Genomic DNA, 18,735 nt, shown 5'->3' on the forward strand with positions numbered 1-18,735 from the left:
GGTGCAATCCAGGGGTGTTCCACTGATCTGCTTCTAGCACAGCTTTTCTTGTCTCCTGACCCCCATCCATGTGGAAGAGCAGGGAGAAGAGGAAGAATTTCTCTAGAGTGATTTGGTGCTTTCTGCCATGTGCAGGGCGCATGGTGGACACAGCTCCAGGTGGTGTGTTTCTCATTGTGGAGATTTCTGTTCCAGCTGATGCCCCTGATCCAGATGACAACAGAAATGGACCCCATCCCCCATCCCTGTCAGGCCCCTCAACACGTGGAAATGCTGTGACCTGGGGTGGAGGGGGCAGAGTGAGCACAGGACTGCTCACACCCCTGGTTTCTCCCTGGAGCCAGGCCCTACCTCTGGGCCCCAATTCCCAAGGCAGCCTCCAGAATGGACAGAGCAGTGAGAGTGGAGCCAGGACTTGTGGGAGGGGTCGGTACCCAGAGGAAAGAGTTGACAGGGCTGGGACCTGAGCCTGGCTGCTGCTGGGTGCTCTCAGGGGCACCCAGAAGTGAGTTCTGGGAATATGGGGAAGCTGGACTTGGACCCCGCTGGCTCCTGCTGGGAGAGTGCCACAGACAGGTGATGCTGATGGAACAGCAAGAAAACAGAAAGAATCAAGTCCCTTTGCCTTTCTCTTGCTGCTCCGTCTTCCATAAGGTACAGTAAGACAAGAAATTGAGAGACCAAAAGAAAAAAAGAAATGGAGAGACCCAGAGACAATACACAAAGACTTCACAGACACACCTCTCAAGAGAGACTTCTCACACAAACACCTTTCTCAGAGATCACATACTGAGACCTCACACAGGGACCTCATGTTGCTTCACAGACCCTCAGACAGAAACCTAGCACAGATTTAACAGATTTCCCAGAGCTACCTTCCAAAGGGACCTCATACAGAGACTTCACACAGAGATCTCACCCAGAGACAACACACAGAGACTTGGCACAAAGACCTCACAGAGACCTCACATCTATTCTTCAGTATCCATTGACGAGCCTTTCTTAGTGAATATGAAACCACTTAGCAAACTGACAGCATGATAAATATATTATCAGTTGTGCCCCTCTGAGATCCACCAGACACTCACTGTCAGCATTACTCTAATTGGGGACATGTTTGAGAAGTTTTGTTCTTTTGGAATGTCACTGCCTCTGAACAAAAGAATTATACATTCCAAATGTAGATTTTCAAATTTCTTTCTTAGGTGTTCATTAGCTTGAAAATCACATATTACATTATTTTATTTTTATTTATTTTAAAAGATTTTTATTGGAGTATAGTTGAGTTACAAATTTGTGTTAGTTTCAGGTGTACAGCAAAGGGAGCCAGTTATACATATACATATGTCCACTTTTTTTAAAGATTCTTTTCCCATAGAGGCCATTACAGAGTATTGAGTAGAGCTCCCCGTGCTATACAGTAGGTTATTATTATCTATTTTGTATATAGTCGTGTGTATATGTCAATCCCAATCTCCCAATTTATCCTTCCCCCCCTTATCTCCTGGTAACCATAAGTTTTCATTTGTACCCTTTTTTTAGGAGAATCACAAATTTTAAGCACAACTAAAACACTGTCAGTCTCCAGTGAGAGAAAATATTTGTCCAGTTTTAGTTATCATCCAGTCAAATGGTATCTGGCACATTTTTTACTTTATTGAGGACAGAACTTAAACTTGAGATGGCTTACTTGTTTCCTTTGGGAACATAAGAAAAACCTGCAACAAAGGTACTCTAGGAATGAAATAAACCAAGAAAGAAGCATCCGGACTCACATTCACTTCCCAGAGGGCTGTGTAACTAGCACATTATTTTGCACATAATAGCTTGCATCAGGTTTGTGGGGTTTGCTTTATTTTTGAACAGGCCAATAATCATGTGAGGATTTTTCACAAGTCAAATTTCTGGTTTTAAATTTTACATTCTGGCAAAATTATGCTTCTGAATATTATTTTATTTCTTAAAATGTGGTAATGCCCTAAAATGATATTACACAATCATAACGTTCAGCTAACATACTTAAAAAGATGGGCTATTAAGGATTCATTCTTAAATAATTCTATGAAATGCACATTTTCTAAGACATGCAGTTAGGATCCACTTTATATTCATTATAGGGTTAACACATTGCTTAAAAAATTTTTGAAAGATTATAAAATATATGACTTAGCCTATGCTTGACATTCTACATGTTACCTCATAAAATTACTGAGGGAAGGATATCTTAATATCTGAATTGAAGGTAGTGTACATTTAATCTACATTTGGCTTATAACAATGAATAATGAAAGGCTTTCATTTATTATATATCTCACACTTTCCAAAGGGTACACTTCTAAAAGACTACTGATTTCTCACTGCTAATAAGCAACCTATTGCCCTTGCCTTGGTAAAATCTATCTTAATGACAGCTGGTTGTCTCCCAGATTATCCTTTGGTATTACAGCGTCACGGTCTTTTAAGAGGAACAGGGCTGACACGAGGACTCTTTGGGCTTATTTCTACAAGAAATTTAGTTTTTCTATTCTCCTAATTAAAAAATGTATAATTATTAATTTTTCCCTTTACTCCTTTATGTCACTGAATCAGAAAACAATGGACTGTGGTCATGTATGTCATCTAATACTCTATCAGATCACTTTTTTTTAAATAGTGCAGCTTACTCAGGTAAGTTTACTGATCAGAACAAAATGGAATCAATTAGGAAAAAGTTCATACAGGAAAATATCCTTTTCAAAGTTGACTATTTTAACACAGTTAAATAAGTGATTATTTTTTAATCCTTTGAGTTAAAATTGTTCAGGGTGGCCAAGAAAGTCTGGAAACATGAAAAATGTCCATAAAAGCACTTTATTACTATAATACGTTGAATGTGTTGCTCCTCATTATTAATTCACAGTTCACTAAGCTGGGCAAAATTACAATGAACAATGTGCATTAAAGCAAAATTCCCATCAACCATTGTCCATCTGTCATACATTGTGTCAGATGATTTGTGTGTCTAATTTTCATGGAAAAACTTGTACCTTTACTCCAGAATAAGAAATCAAGGGGGATCAATCTATTAAAAAGATATTAATATTCCCAGACTCTGTGGCCTTCCGTATTTTCTTTTTAAGAAGATTCACCTAGTGCAAATCTTATAAATATTTTTACCATTTAATATGCCCAGACAAAATGGATACAAAAATTAGATAAAAGAGAAAACAACAAAAACAGATCCCCTTTGTTTTCAAAACATTTGATGTTTACATCGAAATATTTTGTTGAAAATGAAGTGATTTTTAATCTATAGTTAAAAGACACTATAATGATATTTAGAACATATTACAGATCTGGATTCTTACAAATAGGTTTTTATTTAAAACAGGTCTCACACTGATATCAAGAAACCAGGCACTCTAGAACAAAATGTGGAGAGATGGCAATTATGCGATGACTTCTTAATACTCCAAGGGAAAAAGATTTTTTCCAAAGTAGTCCATCTACAATATTAACCCTTAAGATCTACTCCCCTTGATAGGTTTCAATATTATTTTCTCTTTTATGCACATTTACTTTATAATTAACTCCTACAGGAGGACATTTCTGGAAATGTTCCCAGATATCTACAGCCACACTTTCTGTCATGATCACACCGTGGAAAACGTAGGGAACATCCAGATCCTGATGATCCAGGGGGTTCATCATTACCCCTTTGAGGTCAGTCAGAATCATAATCATTCCCAGAACAGGGTCGGTCTTTACATTTGTGCCCCTAGACATGCAGATTGTAACACTACCCACCCAAAGGCAAGTTGTCTTCCTTACTCAGGTTTGCAGGGGCACCACTCACTGTGGTAGCTAGAAGAGTCCGTTGCCCCCAGCCCGGACCTGCATTCTCTACTCTCCACAGACACATCGTACTACAAATATACAAGTGGTGCTGATGAAACTTCCAGAAAGCTATAAAATAATGCATGCCAGGCACGGTAGATGAGGATTTAGAAAATGCTAACATCTTCTCTAGGAAATAAAGGTGGCATACCTATGTGGCTTTAAGCATTTTTGTGCATTAGCTGGCCCCCTGGATCTGGGAAAAAGCATCTGATTTTAAAGTTTCTCAGCCTCATTCTCTGCAATGAAATCTGAAGCTCTTCCTTCCTTCTCTGAGTCCAGAAGCTGGAATTGATACAGTCTGCTCTCTGTGATTTGTCTCTACCATTTGTTTCCAGTGACCACTTCAACTCAGATATCTCTCAATTCAGGGATCACTCCTAAACTTCAGGACGAAGGTCACTGCCCTTTTTATTCCCACCACAATTTTATGCTAGTAACCCTTTACAGTGTCAATAAATTTATTTTGTAGAATGTGCCCCCTGGACTCCACCTGCTAAATCTGTTTTGTGGGCAAATCATTTGTTACTTAGCTAAACAAATTTTATAAAATCATATTTCATAAAATTGTATTTTATAAAATGTTACTTTCTTATTTTATAAAATTGGTAAATCCAGGGATTTAGGCTTAATTATTATTTTTTAAAATGTTGGTACTCATTTTGCCAATTTTTCTCTTTTTACATATATCAGAAAATATGTTAAGAACTCAACTGTGAAGATACCACTATTTTTATTTTTTCTCACTTTTTGTACTTAACTTTTATAACAAACCTTTATTATTGCACAGGAAACAAGAAAGTTTGTTCCTTGGAAAACATCAGTCCTAAGAACGTACTAAGTTAAAGCTTAGCATGTTAGATCTGCGAGTAGCCTTGTCTTTTTTTTTTTTTTTTTTTGGTACGCAGGCCTCTCACTGTTGTGGCCTCTCCCGTTGCAGAGCACAGGCTCCGGACACGCCGGCTCAGCGGTCATGGCTCACGGGTCCAGCCGCTCCGCAGCATGTGGGATCTTCCCAGACCGGGGCACGAACCCGTGTCCCCTGCATCGGCAGGCAGACTCTCAACCACTGCGCCACCAGGGAAGCCCAACCTTGTCTTTTTTTTAATGATGCTTTTTTCTGAATTGGTTAAAAAAAAAAAAAAAAAGCCTTAAGGCTTAGGAACAGAAGCAAATTGAGAATTAAAATCCAAATCATTCAAATGAAGTTTGTCAGAACAGTTTGTGTGTGGAGAGGACAGCTTCTAGGCACTTCAGAGAAACCAGCAGGACAGAATTGAGAATAGCCAGCACCTTACAGGGCTTCCCACAGAAATGCTTTAATGCAAAGAGGTGACTAGATTTCACAGGGAGACCAGGGAGAGGATGCAGAGATAATTAAATCACATTCAAGCACCTGTTTACCTGGGAGGTAAGTTCCTTCATATTGTGGTCAGATGCTGTTTAGGGGGACACTGGTGCAGGGGAGGTGTTGGGAGGATGAACTCTTTTCTGAGTGATTTTGCAAGTGTGAAAATTCATCCAACAGAGATGCTAGAAAAATTTGCTCCTAGTAGCGAGCATCCAACATGATATTTTGGGACAAAAATGTGTATTTGGAAGAACTTTTCACAAAAGAGCAGTGATCGGAGGAAAAGATTCATATGGGCCTGGCTAGTAATATTCTTCCTTCACAATTTTCTTGTGGGTTCCTGAGGCCTGTTGTGACTGCTTGGAGACCTGGTCCCCAAGCAATGGCCCTCTTTGTCGTACTCAGGGTAACCCAGGAAGTTGCTTGTCTGCAGCAGAAAAGGTTCTCCCTTCCACTCATGTCCTCTTGCTGATCAGATGAACACAGGGCATCATCTACAGCTGAGAGGTGTTTGTTAACTACCTTTGTTTCATAGGACACAACTCATATATACTCTACAGTAATGTTTATCACTGTCTTTTATAATCTCAAGGTAAGAAGTAATCAGTGTTAAAATCATTCTACTGGAATAACAAAGCACATGATTTTTTTTTCCCTAATAGTGATGGTATTTGTTTGCTAGGGCTGCCATAACAAAATACCACACTGGCTACTAGGTGGCTTAAACAACAAAAATATATTTTCTCATAGCTCTAGAGGCTAGAAGTCCAAGATCAAAGTATCAAGTTTAGTTTCTTTGAGGTCTCTCTCCTTTGATGGCTACCTTCTCGCTGTGTCCTCACATGGTTGCCCCTCAGTCTGTGCATGTCTGTGTTCTAGTATTCCCCCCTTATAAAGATACAAGTCATCTTGGATTAGAGTCCATCCATATGATCATTTTACCTTAATTTTCTCTTCCAAAGCAGTATTTCCAAGTAGAAGTTAAGCTTACTGTACAAGCAATCAGGTATTGAATAAGAGGCATTGCTATGGAGACAAAAAAAAACAATGGTTAATAATGGAGGCAAATTTCATACCAGTTTTTGAGTTCTGAGGGTAGACAGTTGAGAAGATCTCTAAATGTCAGGGTTAAAGCATCTTTTGTAGTTTGAATGTCCATCAGATGTTCAGGTAAACTTTCTGAGTGGTCCATATAGCAACAGGAACGAAGAAGACTGTCTAAACATGAGCTGCTGTGGAGATTTCTCTGAAGTTTATATTAAGATATCTACCTTCAGTATGCAGGACTTCAGAAAAAAAGGCAGTTTTAGTTTCAATGATTCCAAGTTAAAAGGGTGGGAGAAAATTTGGAAACACTAGTTTGGAGAGTTGTAGTCAGGTAGTGGAGGAAACTAGAAAAATTCAGGACACAGTCCAGTTTTCAGGTAATTAACAAAACTTCAAGGAAAATGAATAGCACTAGAATCTAATATCCACAATACGTATTTTGGTTTCTATCGAAAGATAATTTTTCTCTCTAAAATCACCCTCATTTCTATCAAAGATAGCCAAATTAAGACAAATTTGTTTGCAAAATAAGTCTAGATTCAATAAACTTGGTCTTATTTATATAAGTATAGCAAGGATTGTGACTGACCATATAGGCTTATTTTTTTTTTTTTTTTTGCTTTTATTAAGAGAATTTATTGCCTCTCTCTCCTCCCAATAGCTCAAACATGAAGAAGCAACATCAGAGGAAGACAGACAGAAAATGGCTCTTTGAGTTTGTCCTTCTTGGCATTGGTGAAGGAAGAGGCAGCTTTCTCAAAGTTTTTATCTGCTTAATAGGATGTAGTGGAGAAAGGGAACAAGGAAAGTCAGAGGATAAGTGAACAGGCTCTGCACCTACCAAGGATGTGTTATCCTCCTAATCGTCCCAGTAGGAATATTCCATTCATGTTCTTTGATCTGATCCTTGCATTGGAAGACACTTCTTTTGTTCATCTCTTTTTTTAATTTAATTTTTTTTTTTTTTTTCTTTTTGCGGTATGCGGGCCTCTCACTGTTGTGGCCTCTCCCGTTGCGGAGCACAGGCTCCGGATGCGCAGGCCCAGCGGCCATGGCTCACGGGCCCAGCCGCTCCGCGGCATGTGGGATCCTCCCAGACCGGGGCACGAACCCGTATCCCCTGCATCGGCAGGCGGACTCTTAACCACTGCGCCACCAGGGAGGCCCTAATTTAATTTTTATTTTATATTGAAGTATAGTTGATTTACAATGTTGAATTAGTTTCAGGTGTACAGCAAAATGATTCAGTTATACATATACATATATCCATTCTTTTTCAGATTCTTTTGCCATATAGGTTATTACAGAATAGTGAGTAGAGTTCCCTTTGCTCTACAGTAGGGTCTTGTTGATTATCTATTTTATATATAGTAGTGTGTATATGTGAATCCAAACTCCTAATTTATCCCTCCCCATACCTTTTCCCTTTAGTAACCATAAGTTTGTTTTTTAAGTCTGTGGGTTTGTTTCTCTTTTGTAATTAAGTTCATTTGTATCATGTTTTCAGATTCCACAGATAAGTGATATCATATGATACTTGTCTTTCTCTGAATTACTTCACTTAGTATGATAATCTCTACGTCAATTCATGTTACTGCAAATGGCATTATTTCATTCATTTTTATGGCTGAGTAATATTCCATTGTATATATGTACCACATCTTCTTTATCCATTCACCTGTCGATGGACATTTAAATTGCTTTCATATCCTGGTTATTGTGAATAGTGCTGCACCGAACACTGGGGTGCATGTATCTTTTGGAAGTATAATTTTCTCCAGATACATGCCTAAGAGTAGGATTGCTGGATCATATGGTACTTCTATTTTTAGTTTTTTAAGGAATCCCATAATAATCTCCATAGTGGTTGAACCAATTTACATTCCCACCAACAGTGCAGGAGGACTCCTTTTCTCCACACCCTCTCCAACATTTTTGTAGTCTACAGTTTGTAGACTTTTTGATGACGGTTACTCTGACTGGTGTGAGGTGATACCTCATTGTAGTTTTGATTTGCATTTCTCTAATAATTAGCGATGTTGAGCAGATTTTCATGTGCTTTTTGCCCATCAGTATGTCTTCTTTGGAGAAATGTCTGTTTAGATCTTCTGTCCATTTTTTGATTGGGTTGTTTGCTTTTTTGATATTGAGCTGCATGAGCTATTTGTATACTTTGGAGATTATTCCATTGTCAGTCTCATCATTTGCAAATATTTTCTCCCATTCTGTAGGTTGTCTTTTTGTTTTGTTTATGGTTTCCTTTGCTGTGCAAAAGCTTTTAAGTTTGATTAGGTCCCATTTGTTTATTTTAGTTTTTGTTTTCTTTCCTCTAGGAGGTGGATCCAAAAAGATATTGCTGCTGTGAAAGAGTGTTCTGCCTGGATTTTCCTCTAAGCGTTTTATAATATCCAGTCTTACATTTAGGTCTTTAATGCATTTTGAGTTGATTTTTGTCTGTGATGTTAGAAAATTGTTCTAATTTCATTTTTTTACATGTAGCTGTCCAGTTTTCCCAGCACCACTTATGGAAGAGACTGTCTTTTCTCCATTGTATATTCCTGCCTCCTTTGTCATAGATTAATTGACCATAGTTGTGTGGGTTTATTTCTGGGCTTTCTATTGTGTTCCATTGATCTATATTTCTGTTTTTGTGCAAGTACCATACTGATTACTGTAGCTTTGTAATATAGTCTGAAGACAGTGAGCCTGATTCCTCCAGCTCCATTTTGCTTTCATAGTATGCTTTGGCTATTTGGGGGTTTGTGTTTCTATACACATTTTAAAATTTTCTGTTCTAGTTCTGTGAAAAATGCCATTGGTGGGGGCTTTCCTGGCGGTCCGGTGGTTGGGACTTCACCTTCCAATGAGGAGGATGCAGGTTCGATCCCTGGTCAGGGAGTTGGGATCCCACATGCCATGCAACCAAAAAAACACACACAAAAAACAAAAACCAAAACAAAACAGAAGCAATATTGTAACAAATTCAATAAAGACTTTAAAAATGGTCCACATGAAAAAAATCTAAAAAAAAAAATTCCACTGGTAATTTAATAGGGATTGCATTGAATCTGTAGATTGCCTTAAGTAGTATAGTCATTTTGACAGTATTGATTCTTCCAATCCAAGCACATGGTATATCTCTCCATCTGTTTGTGTCACTTTCGATTTCTTTCATCAGCATCTTAGAGTTTTCAGAGTACAGGTCTTTTGTCTCCTTAGGTAGATTTATTTATAGGTATTTATTCTCTTTGATGTGATGGTAAATGGGATTCCTTCCATAATTTCTCTTTCTGATCTTTTGTTTTTGGTGTATAGGAATGAAAGAGATTTCTTGTATTAATTTTGTATTCTGTGACTTTACTGAATTCATTGATGTGGTGTATCACACTGATTGATATGTGGAGATTGAAAAATCCTTGCATCCTTGGGATAAATCCCACTTGATCATGGTGTCTGAGCCTTTTAATGCGTTGTTGGATTCACTTTGCTAGTATTTTGTAAATGATTTTTGAGTCTATGTTCATCAGTGATATTGACTAATTTTTTCTTTTTTTGTAGTACCTTTGTTTGGTTTTGGTATCAGGGTGATTATGGCCTCATAGGATGAGTTTGGGAATGTTTCTTCTTCTGAAATTTTATGGAATAGTTTCAGAAGAACAGGTGTTTAGTGTTCTCTAAATGCTTCATAGAATTCACCTGTGAAGCCATCTGATCTTGGACTTTTGTTTGTTGGGAGCTTCTTTTTTTTAAATAAATTTTAATAAATTTAAAGAGTAAATTTATTTATTTATTTTATTTTTGGCTGCATTGGGTGTTTGTTGTTGTATGTAGGCTTTCTTTTTTTAGTTGTGGCAAGCAGGGGCTACTCTGCATTGTGGTGCATGGGCTACTCATTGCGGTGGCTTCTCTTGTCGCAGAGCATGGGATCTAGGCACGTGAGCTTCAGTAGTTGTGGCATGCAGGCTCAGCAGCTGTGGTTCGTGGGCTCTAGAGAGCAGGCTTAGTAGTTGTGACCCACGGGCTTAGTTGCTCTGTGACATGTGGGATCTTCCTGGACCAGGGTTCGAACCCGTGTCCCCTGCCTTGGCAGGTGGTTTCTTAACAACTGCGCCACCAGGGATGCCCTGTTGGAGTTTCTTCATCACAGTTTCAATTTCAGGACTTGTGATTTGTCTGTTCATATTTTCTATTTCTTCCTGGTTCAGTCTTCGAAGGTTGTACCTTTCTAAGAATTTGTCCATTTCTTCTAGGTTGTGCATTTTACAGGCATATAGTTTCTGGTAGTAGTCTCTTATGAGCTTTTGTATTTCTGTGGTGTCCATTGTAACTTCTTTTGTATTTCTAATTTTATCGCTTTGAGCTCTCCCCATTTTTTTCTTGATGATGCTGGCTAATGGTTTATCAATTTTGTTTATCTTTTCAAAGAACCAGCTTCTAGTTTCATTGATCTTTCCTACTGTTTTCTTTGTCTCTCATTTATTTCTGCTCTGATCTATATGATTTCTTTCCTTCTACTTAATTTGGGTTTTGTTTGTTCTCCTTTCTCTAGTTGCTTTACGTATAACGTTAGGCTGTTTATTTGAGATTTTTCTTGTTTCCTGAGGTAAGATTTTATCACTATAAACTTCCCTCTTAGAAATGCTTCTGCTGCATCCCATAGGTTTTGGATCTTCATGTTTTTGTTTTCATTCGTAGGTATTTTTTAATTTTTGCTTTGATTTCTTCAGTGATACATTGGTTGCTTATAGCATATTGTTTAGCCTCCATGTATTTGTGTTTTTTACAGTTTTTTTTCTTGTAGTTGATTTCTAATCTCATAGCATTGTGTTTGGAATAGGTGCTTCATATGATTTCAATTTTCTTAAATTTACCAAGGCTCACTTTGTGGCGCAGCGTGTGATCTATCCTGGAGAATGTTTCGTGTGCACTTGAGGAGAATGTGTATTCTGTTGCTTTCAGATGGAATGCTCTCTAAATATCAATTAAGTCCTTCTGGTCTAATGTATCATTCAAGGCCTGTGTTTTCATATTGATTTTGTCTGGATGATCTGTGCATTGATGAAAGTGGGGTGTTAACATCCCCCAATACTATTGTGTTACTGTCAATTTCTCCTTTTATGGCTATTAGCATTTGCCTTATATATTGAGGCGTTCCTATGTTGGGTGAATATATATTTACAATTGTTGAATCTTCTTCTTGGATTGATTCCTTGATCATTATGCAGTGTCCTTCTTGGTCCTTGTTACAGTCTTTATTTTAGAGTCTATTTTGTCTGATATGACTATTGCTACTCTGGCTTTCCTTTGATTTCCATTTGTATGGAATACCTTTCTTTTACCCTCTCACTTTCAGTCTGTGTGGGTGTCTAGATCTAAAGTGAGTTTCTAGTAGGCAGCATATATATGGTTCTTGCTTTTGTATCTGTTCAGCCAGTCTATGTCTTTTGGTTGGAGCATTTAGTCTCTTTACTTTTAATGTAATTATCAATATGTATGTTCTTACTGTCATTTTGTTCATTGTTTTGGGTTTGTTTTTGTAGCTCTTTTTTCTTCCCTTCCTCTTTTGTTCTCTTCCCTTGTGGTTTGATGACCATCTTTAGTGTTGCATTTGGGTTGCTTTTTCTTTGTGTATCTATTGTCGATTTCTGGTTTGCATTTCCCATGAGGTTTTGATATAGCAGAGTGTATATATATATATATATATATATATATATATATATATATATATATATATATATATATATGAAAAGTTGCTTTAAGTTGCTGGTCTCTTAATTTCAAATGCATTTCCAATATCCTGCATTTGTACTCTCCTCTTCTCATGATTGCTTGTTTTGATATCATATTTGTGAGTGGATGATTTCCTACCTTTACTGTATGTTTGCCTTTAATGGTGAGCTTTCCCATTCATAATTTTCTTTTTTTCTAGTTGTGGCATTTTCTTTTTCATCTAGAGAAGTTCCTTTAGCATTTGTTGTAAAGCTGGTTTGATGGTGCTGAATTCTCTTAGCTTTTGTTTGTCTATAAAGCTTTTGATTTCTCTGTCAGGTCTGAATAAGAGCCTTGCTGGGTAGAGTATTTTTGGTCGTAGGTTTTTGCCTTTCATCACTGTAAATATATTGGGCCACTCCCTTCTGGCCTGCAGAGTTTCTGCTGAAAAAATCAGCTGATAAGCTTACTGGGGTTTCCTTGTATGTTATTTGTTGTTTTTCTCTTGTTGCTTTTAATGTTTTCTTTGTCTTTAATTTTTGTCCATTTCATTCATGTGTGTTGGCATGTTCCTCTTTGGGTTTGCCCTGTATTTCACTCTCTGTGCTTCCTGGACTTGAGTGACTGTTCCTTTTCCATGTTAGGGAAGTTTTTGGCTATTATCTCTTCAAATATTTTTTCAGCCCCTCTGTCTCTCTCTTCTCCTTCTGGGACCCCTATAATGTGAATGTTGGCACATTTAATGTTGTCCCAGAGGTCTCTTAGACTGTCCTCATTTGTTTTCATGTTTTTTCTTTATTCGGTTCCAAAGCAGTGATTTTCACCAATCTGTCTACCAGCTCACTTATTTATTCTTCTGCCTCATTTATTCTGCTATTGATTACTTGTAGAGTATTTTTCATTTCAGTTATTGTTTATCTCTGTTTTTTAAAACTTCTAGCTCTTTGTTTAAACTTTCATCTATGTTCTTGGTCTGTGCCTCCATTCTTTTTCCAGTTACTTGTATCATCTTTACTATCATTACTCTGAATTCTTTTTCAGGAAGATTGCCTATCATCTCCACTTCACTTAGGTGTTCTTCCAGAGTTTGATGACGTTCCTTCATCTGGAACACATTTCTCTGCCTTCTGTGTTTGTAGCCTCCTTTCCTCAGGCTGCAGGATCTTGGCTCCTCTCACTTCTGGTGCCTGCCCCCTGATGGGTGAGGTTGGTCCAGGAGCTTGTGCAGTCTTCCTGGTGGTAGGGACTGGTGCCTGCCCACTGGTGAGTGGAGCTGGGTTTTCTCCCTCTGGTGGGCAGGGCTGTGTCAAGTGGTGTTTAGAGGCGGCTGTGCGATCAGAATAAATTTAGGCAGCCTGTCTGCTCATGGGAGGGTCTGTGTTCCCACCCTGTTGGTTGTTTGCCCTGAGGCATCCCAGAACTGGCGACTGCAGGCTATTGGGTGGGGCCAGGTCTCAGTGCCCAAATGGTGACCTCCAGGAAAGCTCACACCAAAAAATATTCCCTGGGTCCTCTGCCACCAGTGTTCTTGCCCCCACAGTGAGCCACAGCCAACTTCTTCCTCCCCAGGAGACCCTCCAAGACCCTCAGGTAGGTCTGGCCCAAGCTTTTATGGAGTTACTGCTTTGCCCTGAGTCCCAGTACACATGAAACCTTGTGTGCACCCTCCAAAAGTGGAGTCTCTTTCACCCAATCCTGTGGAGCTCCTGCCCTCAAGCCCCACTGGCCTTCAAGATCAAATGCTCTGGGATCTCCTCCTCTCATTGCCATGTCCCCAGGCTGAGGAGCCTCACGTGGGTCTCAGAACTCTCACTCCTGTGGGAAAACCTCTGTGATATGATGATTATTTTCCACTTTCTGGGTCACCCACCCAGCAGGTATGAGATTTGATTATATCACAAAAGCACCCCTCCTACCATCTAGTTGTAGCTTCTTCTTTGTCTCTGGATGTAGAGTGTCTTTTTTGTATGTTCAAGTCTTTTTTGTTGATGGTTGTTCAGCAGTTCGTTGTGATTTGGGTGGTTTCATGAGAGGAGGTGAGCTCACGTCCTTCTACTCTGCCATCTTTCTCTCTACCCTCTCTCCTGAATGTCACTGTGAGGAGTTCTGGCTTCTTAAAGTTCAATTTTGATTGAAATTCATGAAGGACTTCAGGTTTTACCTCTGGTCAACCACTATCTCTGCAGAATATCTCCAGGGTTAGAGGGAAATCTCCCATATAGGCTCTTTTAAGTCTGCTTTGCTGGAACTTTTTATAAGGGATCTCCAGATTAAACTTTTAATAGTCCCTTGAGGCTAAGAAGCCAAGCCAATCATTTGACATCTATAGATTTGGGTGAATTCTTCTCCTCAATGTCCCCCAAATATTCTGAGGTTCTTGCATTTGCCAGGAAGTGACCTTCCTTACTCAGCTAGTAAGGCTGCTGGGAACTCTAAGCAAGGTACCACACTATTTTCCCAAGGGGCTTTATAGGCTCCATGAAGTCAACCTTAGTTTCTTAAAGCTGTTTGGTCAAACCTAAGATTATATATATCTCTCTCAACTATGACATTCTAGGCAGAACTTTAGTAATATAATCAATGTTTGCAATTATGTGCTATTATAAGGAGAACAGATTCTTATTGAAATTATGCAAATAACTATATTGCCAAGAAAATAAAAATGTTCACTGAAAGCTTCTGAATTCTGGAGGAATCGGGTAGGGAGAAAAATACAAATGATTCAATTTTGCTTACAAGGGTATAATTTACCAAACTGCTCTAAGCTTAAGAGAGAAAAACAAATTTTCCGACATTTGGAGAAACAAAACTTAAAAAAAAAAACACAGCAATGTTTCAAATGTAAAAATCATAGGGCTTCCCTGGTGGTGCAGTGGTTGAGAGTCTGCCTGTGATGCAGGGGACCCGGGTTCGTGCCCCGGTCTGGGAGGATCCCACATACCGTGGAGCGGCTGGGCCTGTGAACCATGGCTGCTGAGCCTGCGCATCCGGAGCCTGTGCTCCACAACGGGAGAGGCCACAACAGTGAGAGGCCTGCGTACCACGAAAAAAAAATCATAAAATGGGGATTTCCTGGTGGCACAGTGTTTAAGAATCTGCCTGCCAGTGCAAGGGACATGGGTTCAAACCCTGGTCCAGGAAGATCCCACATGCCGCAGAGCAACTAAGCCTACGTGCCACAACTACTGAGCCTGTATTCTAGAGCCCATGAGCTACAACTACTAAAGCCCATGAGCCACAACTACTGAAGCCCATGCACCTAGAGCCCATGCTCTACAACAGGAGAAGCCACTGCAATGAGAAGCCCATGCACCACAACGAAGAGTAGCTGCCATTCGCTGCAACTAGAGAAAGCCCCCACACAGCAACAAAGACCCAATGCAGCCAAAAATAAATAAACTAAATAAATTTATTTTTAAAATCATAAAATATTATAACCATCTTCTTCAGTTTATTTAGTCCCATGTAATTACTTCTTGTTTTGTTTGATCTTTTGTTAGAAGTTTTATGAAACCGTCAATTTCTCCATTAGGGTTTTGTAAATTCTTACTCAGTTCAGTGTAATGATTTGAAATTCATCAGAAACTTGTGTTCCAGAATACTTGTTAGATCCTTTTCCATGAATTTCTCTGAACATGAAACACATTTTCAGGAAGCTTTTGTAAAAGCATCTGAGTAAAACCATTGTCTAAGTAATAAAAGACAAATATCCATTACTAAAAATTTGATTCATTCTAATGGAATTGACAAGAAAATTTATCTCTGTGACACAAAACATTTAAGATAATAACTAGAATTATGACTGATAACATTATACTAGGACATATCCAATTTTAGGAATTTCATATACTTTCTAGAACATTTATATTAATAACATTCACCCTTATGATATAACCTAGAGTTTATGATCATTTATTTAGCAATGCTTCCCATGTAAGTAACATACCAAATAAGCCTAATGAGTTTCATAGCTCTCTTTTCTAATAAGATAAAACAAATCTTTGAGGGTGTTCCAAGGGGCCTCTGGAAAACCTGAACATTATTTCCAGGTCAATAAGACTTCATTTTGAATTTGACTTGGGGGAAAATCTACTTTTTCAAAAATAAAAATGTTTTAAAACACTTTGTCAAATATGATCATATGTCACTGTGAATTAATATTTAGTTATCAATTTAATCAAAGTGACAAAGATTCACATGTAAATACAGATAGTTAAATAGTGTAAAAAGACTTAGCTCTTTTAATGTTGAAAGCACTCAGTTTTTCTTCAAAATTATCAGACTCATCAAGACAAAATGTACAATATTTGTTTTGCTAGACAGATTACATTAAATGTAAAAAAAAAGTCTTTGTTTACAATTTCTCATTAAGAGCAGACCAATAATTAAGAAAATTTTGCAAAAAGAGAGAAAAAACAAATTTTAATTTTCTACCAGCTTACTTTGGATATTAAAACTCAATCACTTTATTAAATTCATTCCAATCTTAGACCTGACTACACATAAAATTCCTTTCTAAAGATTCCTTTTTAACAAACCTCTTACAACTTTCTCTGCCCATTTTGATTTGTCCCTTGTTCTCTTTCCCATTTAGAAGTTACCAGCTTTAGGACAAAAATCACTTAACAAAGTTTTTACATGAACAAAAACATCTCCATAGCTTACACTTTTTCTTACCCCAAAACATATTCTAATTTCCTTATAATTCCTAGTAGCTTTAACCACATATATTATTTACAATTCTTAATCCTTTGAAGCTTTAATTTTTTTGTAAAGATAAAGTTAAAAATTATTAACTGTGTAAGTATTTTGTGGCTTGGCAAACTTATAAATACATTTCATAATTTCTAGAAACATATTCGACTTCATAGTACAAGCTTTTTTTTTTTTTTATTTTTTATTTATGGCTGTGTTGGGTCTTTGTTTCTGTGTGAGGGCTTTCTCTAGTTGTGGCAAGCGGGGGCCACTCCTCATCTCGGTGCACGGGCCTCTCACTATCACGGCCTCTCTTGTTGCAGAGCACAGGCTCCAGACGCGCAGGCTCAGTAATTGTGGCTCACAGACCCAGTTGCTCTGCGGCATGTGGGATCTTCCCAGACCAGGGCTCGAACCCGTGTCCCCTGCATTGGCAGGCAGATTCTCAACCACTGTGCCACCAGGGAAGCCCCATAGTACAAGCTTTTAATGAAGCACAAGACATGTTTACTAATAGAACCAAACATATTTAGTGTGTAATAAGAGGTCAAAAGTAGGTAAACTTAGACTCATGCAGCAATTAATATTTCAGTATTTTGTCTTAGTTGGAAATGATCTAGACATTCAATTCATTTAATTTAACTTAGCAAAACTCTAAGGGTACAATTTATCAAAGGCATTTAGAAAACTATTTAAGTTGACATAGCAAAAACAATTATTGCTAAAAAAAGTTTACCTAAAAGAATTCTTATCTTATGTCTATTTAATTAATTTGTTCTTAACAATCACTCAGATTACTCATGACAGTTTCATAAGATGTTAAAGTAGTGTTAGCTATCATCTTAAATTATTATTATTATTACTGTTTTCTGAGAAATTTTCTAAAAGAGATAACATGAGCTTATTTGACTTTTAGTAAAACTACATAGCATAAAGCTATTATACTTAATGCTGATAACTCTTAAGATATGTCTGTATTAATTAAACCATTAAACTTGAACTAGATTTTGCTTACCAAAAATTATCTAAGATCATGTGAATTTGAAAAATATTTGTATTCGTTTTTGTTATATTTTTGAGAATTTTTAGATTGCTTGTTGGAATAAATTAAGTTTACTCACTCAGATAGCTACAGTCTTTTATTAGTTATGGAGAAGACTTTTAAGTCTTCTTGCCCTTTAAGTGTACTTGCCCTTGATAAACAATTTTAAGGAGACTGTGATTTAGAGTTTGAGCAAGAGAGGGTTTTTTTTGGTGGTTTTTGTTTAAAAAAAAACCTCTTTCCTTTTTTTTCTTTAAATTTTAGTTTCAGGTTCTAACAATTGAGATAATCTGGGCTCAGTCTCAGGCAATGTGGCTGTGTTTACATTTCAAAGACATGGTAAGATTTATAACGTTAAGGGACAGAGAAAAAAATGTAAATTTTCTTCTGTGAGTTTTGGAGTGTATTTTTCTATTATCATAAGTCTCAGGGTAATTATTATTTTAAAAACTTTTTCTTCTTAAGTACAGGACAATTTTGCTCCAATTATCCTCAACTTTTATAATATCTACAAGAATTTGAGAGGAATAGGTTTCAGGGTTGGTGAAGATAAATGGGCCTTGACTTGTTCCTAAGTTGCATTTCTGGTTTTGTAGAGATTTGGAAGACAAAGATAATTGTTTCTATTAGCTCTTGAATATTGGCTTCCAACTGATCTTTTCCTAATTATTTGTAGGAGGGCCTAAGGAATTGCTGAGGAGATGGGGCAATTTTTAAAATTTTTCTTAAAAAGGGGAATTCACGTTGGATCTTTAAGTCTAATTTCTGTTATTTCATCTTAATAACGATTCCCTAAGGCTAGCTGTTATACATTATTTTTCCTTTCAATTTGATCCTTCCATAAATACCAATATGACAGCTGTTTATGATGAGAGCTCTCAAAAAGGTAATCTTTTAAATACAGCATATTTAAAGGAGCCATCATCTGGCCATTGAGGAGTAAGACCTTTCATTAATTTCAAATAGTGACTCAAATCAGTAAGGCTTTTTATGGAACGACCCAGAGGTAACTTTT

This window comes from Mesoplodon densirostris, chromosome 6 (genome assembly GCF_025265405.1).
Source record: "Mesoplodon densirostris isolate mMesDen1 chromosome 6, mMesDen1 primary haplotype, whole genome shotgun sequence".
Classification (NCBI taxonomy): Eukaryota; Metazoa; Chordata; class Mammalia; order Artiodactyla; family Ziphiidae; genus Mesoplodon; species Mesoplodon densirostris.